Genomic DNA, 4,597 nt, shown 5'->3' on the forward strand with positions numbered 1-4,597 from the left:
GCAAACAGGTCAGCACTGAAGCTACAGAAATGACGTAAGCATAAGAGCCCAGAGGAGTTATCAGAAATGGCAGCTGAAATGTGCAGCAACTAGGTCAGAAATAGCCCTTTTGACAATGAGACCCTATGAGTTTTATAAATTGCTCGCCTAGCAAAAAAGGTCATACACCCTCCTCTTCCATCCTGCTTGAGGAATAACAGCGGAATAAACCTATTCAGATACTAGAGTGCCTTTAAAGCCTTGCTTTTTTTCTGAAAATTAGAGCAGGCTGCTGGAAATTGGTTTTGCTCACTGCTGAACTCACTATGGAAATCCCCCAGCGTAATAACAATACCAACCACTTAACTATTGCATGTTCAAAGAAAAAACAATGGCCCAGCTTTTCAGCTGTGGACATCAGTGGGAAGTTTCCCCATGGGCTTCAGTGCAGGGAAGCCTGTTGGAAGATATTCAAGAACTGTAATGGGGCTACATTGCAGTTCTGCACTTTCCTGCATTTGAATTACAGTGGTTATTGAACAAAAGTGAATATTGATCAAGCACAGTGTTAGCTATATAGTCATCAAAGCACATATAAGCTTGGGCATAGCTTTCCTTCTGAATCTTGCTGTCCTCATCATTTTCCTCCACAAATTAACCCTTTCTTGCCCCAGACTGTTTCTTTTCCCACCTTTTGGTCAAAAGCTAGACCAGTCTCCATTCGAAACCCATCTCAAGTCTAGCAGAAAGGCCAGGGGCCAAGCAACAGCTTTTGCAGTATTTTTAACCCCTGCTGATCCTTACAGGAAGCTGTAGTGAGCAGTGGAACCTGAATCTTACACACGATCACTGGAAGTACAACCACAAGGTCACATGACACGATAGGGGCTCTTTTATTTTCCAGCTGGCACTAGCATAGTCGGTTTCTAGATATTGTGCATGGTGGGAGGTACAGTTCCTCTTATGGTTTATTTTATTTCAGATGTAAGTCAGTTCAGAAAAAAGCAATGGAGGCTGAGCATCAAGAACTATCTAGTAGTGAGATGGATGAGATTATAACAGCTTCTCCATAGACCTGGGAATTTAGGACTGGATGGGACTGTCTGCATCACTGAGTGCAGTTCCCAACTGTTGCAAACTACCATAGAATCCCATCCTTAACCTGATTGACCCCCTCTTGAAAGTTGCTAGGTTTATCAGCCCTCCTCACTCTTTCTGGAAAGCAGTTCTGGAACTTCATTGCTTTGATGATGAGAACACTTCTAATTTCCAGTTTAAGTCAATTCACAACCCAGTTATACCAAGTGGTTCTCATGCCAACATTATGATTTAGTTTAAATACTGCTTCTCTCTCCCAGTTTCTTGTCCCCCCCATGATGTCTTTGTAGAGAGCAACCATATCTCCTCTCAGCCTGTTGTTGCTAGGCATTATACTACATGGCTGGGCATCCTCAGATGGATTCAGCTTTGCTGGCAGAAAGAGTTTTTCTGTTACCAGAGTGACACCAGCTCCCCTGAACAATTAAAGCCCTGCTGGTGGAAGCTACCACACTGGCATAACCATGTCAGTCATAGGATGGGAGCGTTCACACCCTTTGTCAGCACAGCTGAGGTAGCAGATCTTTGTAATTTAGCTAAGAATTTATCTAAGGGAAAGGGTGGAAGCTGAATCCCTTGAGTTATTTAGAAACAGGTCTGCATGCCATGCTACAGAACACATGGTATAAGTAATAATTTAAGTGCTTACATCCCATTGGCTTCTAATGTGCCTAAATCACTTGTGAAAATGGAGTTCAGGCTCCCGTGGGCAAGTCTATAGTAATAATTAGGCCCACACCTGATTTCACTCTCAAGGCCAGACCCCTCCCAAAACATAATCACTACGCAGCCCTATGTGCATACCTGTCTGCACTGTCACCTACACATATGTGGGAGTTCTCCCAAAGTTCAGAACCTGTATGTGCCATAGCCTGCGCTCAGCTTCCCTCTGCAAGTCATTTAGGCACTTCCAAAATTCTGTACAGGTCAACTATTAAAATAAAGCCCTTTTTGCTGTATGGCCCCAGGACTATAGCATATGAAAACCTCAATAGATGTGCCTTAAAACACTCTCCTAATTAAGCTGTTTCATGTTGTTCTCTCTTTAGGTGGGATGGGGCACTGCAGGTTGCTCAGTGTCATGTGGGAAATCTGTGGTGGAGCAAGGGACTGGCTTTCGATTTCTACTGTGCCTTACCTACAAGACCATCCTTCCTGACTCTCATTTCTCTCATAATTATAGCAGGCTGGAGATGAACCCTGGAGTTCAGAGCTGAATTTCAAATTTGGTTCCTGATTTTTGGCTGAGCTAGTGTCTGCTGTTAAACCTGGGCCAGAGGGAGGTTTGTATTCCCTCTCTCTCCACCTGAATTCAGACTGGGATTCTTGTTCCAGTCCATCTCTAAGATAGCAAGGTCCACTGTCTCATTTCCCTGGATCATCTGGCACTGCTTTGCTACTCCTGGCCTTCAGGCTGCTCCTAATTCAAGTATGTTCTGCTTTCACACCAATGGCTCAAACTTGATTTTCTTAAGTCCTGATGCAGCTCATGGAGTCAAAAGAAAGACTCCCATTGATTTCCATGCGAAGGAATTGGACAAATTCATTCTTTTAACCAATGTGTCCAATAGAGTTCACAGACAGCCTGTTCTCACTGAGTTTGGAGGAAGTTGTTTCGATTTTTATTCTTAATGGGGAAACCCTTGGGTTTGTTGCTATTTGCTGAATAAAAATTTCTTCAGGAAGTTCAAAAACATTCAAATATATGGCAGACCATAGGAGCAAGGCAGCAACTTTCTCAGGCAAGACTGAGATCATATGGGAAGGAATTTATTTTAATGTAATTTCTCTTGGATACTTGGGATTTAACAATGTAACACAAGCTACTGTAACATTTTCATGCTATTTAAAAGAAAAGTCACTATCAAGAAAGAAGGTGGTGTTGAAGTCTGCTGCTGAATGCAGGGGTCAGTTGGAAAAGTGATGCTCTATTGTCTTATGTCTTGAGTCTTCAGAGATAGTAGTTTTATTTGGACTTTTTTCAGGCAAGATTTTTGTGGACTTTCTGGTGAGTTTTGGTGAGTGAGGATGGAGTAAATGCAAAACACAGTGTGTCAAGATTGCATTCAGTGCTACTTTCCATTTTCAAACACTCACGAGAATATATCTAATGAGAATACTTCACCACACAGCACATGGCTTTGCCCCATGTAGTTCCCCTGATCACTTCTGCAACTGGCGGTGAGTCTTGTGGTTCCTTGCTCTCTGTGACAATAAACTGAGCTTTCTGTGGCCTGAGTCTGTAGTAGTAAAACGGGTAATCTAGCTGGAAATCAGCTCTACCTTGTTTTGTGGAATGCCTTGTTAGAGAGCTGCCAAATATCTCTACCCTGGAAGAGAAGTGACATCATTGTAGCCGATATTGTAGAATTTAACACACTTTTTGAATCCAACTTTGGCAACAGTGACAAAGACAAATAACCTGGGCAACCAAAACACATCAAGCTTAGCTGAATGGTCAGACTGTACCCATACAAGATACCAAATGGGGTTGGCAACTGCTCCTCCTATATAACTGACGAGAGTGTTTAATAGTTTTTGTCTTTGGTCGCAAACTGCTGTCTCCCAATTATGGGATTCCTTAAACATGCTAGTAGTTTGTGCTCAGGAAGGCCCTGTTTGTTTTTGAACAAATACAAAACCGAGGTGGATCCCAGATTCCTCTGTTGGAGCCCTGGGATGGAGTATAGTGCTTTGCTGCTTGTTTCTAATTAGACTAGGAAGTGCAGTCTATTATTATTTTCTTTTCATTTACTGTAGTGCCTGTGAGCATTAGTCTTGGACTAGGATTCCATTGTGCTAGGTGCTGCTGAACACATACAGAACAACAATACAAAATAATCTTTGCCTCACAATGCTGAAAAGCTACTCTGAAAAGTGACTCTGAAAAAGCGTCCATGTTTGTGGTCTTCCTGATCAAATGGATTCCTTGAGAAATCAATTTCTTCTGATTGCCAATCCTGCAAAATCAATCTGGATGCTAAAAGTCACTGTTACTGTGAATCAGCTAAAAATTAGGTGGCTGATACAGGCATGTCAGAATAGACTTTACCTTACTTTCCCACAGCTAGGTTGGTTCTGAGAGTTGGTAGGAGTAACGGGTCTCTGACTCATGATGTAGGTAGACATGAAACTGAATTTAAACAGGAGGTTGATCTGATGAGTAAGAAGGTGTCATTTTTGTACAGGGCCAAAACCCGTGACGTTAATTGACCAAACTTCCTATTAACAATGAACGATAATTTTGCTTGATTAAGGAAGGTAGAGTTTAGCCCCATGTCAGTTTTAAGAGAAGAACTGCACTAGAAAGAAAAATTTAAAAAGGACTCCCCAGGCTGCTTCACGTGTGCCATTCATTCTCCTTTCACATTAGCTGTTTATCCCAGAATTAACTCAGTTTCCAAGTACCTGAAACACTGTCACCTTGTTCAAGGAACAGAAACCTGAACAGTAACCTGGCCTATTCCCCCCAGGGAACTTTGAAATGCCATTAAACTCCCTGAAATAAATCATTCTCTTT

The 4,597-nt window shown here is 42.2% G+C and overlaps 1 protein-coding gene across 1 annotated transcript in view; it reads right to left on the reverse strand.

Moving 5' to 3' along the window:
- IRAK2 (interleukin 1 receptor associated kinase 2) overlaps positions 1-4,597 on the reverse strand; it is a 29,138-nt gene that overhangs the window by 19,729 nt on the left and 4,812 nt on the right. The gene's annotated exons all lie outside the window — the stretch shown is intronic.

Source organism: Alligator sinensis, unplaced genomic scaffold (assembly GCF_000455745.1).
Source record: "Alligator sinensis unplaced genomic scaffold, ASM45574v1 scaffold451_1, whole genome shotgun sequence".
NCBI lineage: Eukaryota > Metazoa > Chordata > Crocodylia > Alligatoridae > Alligator > Alligator sinensis.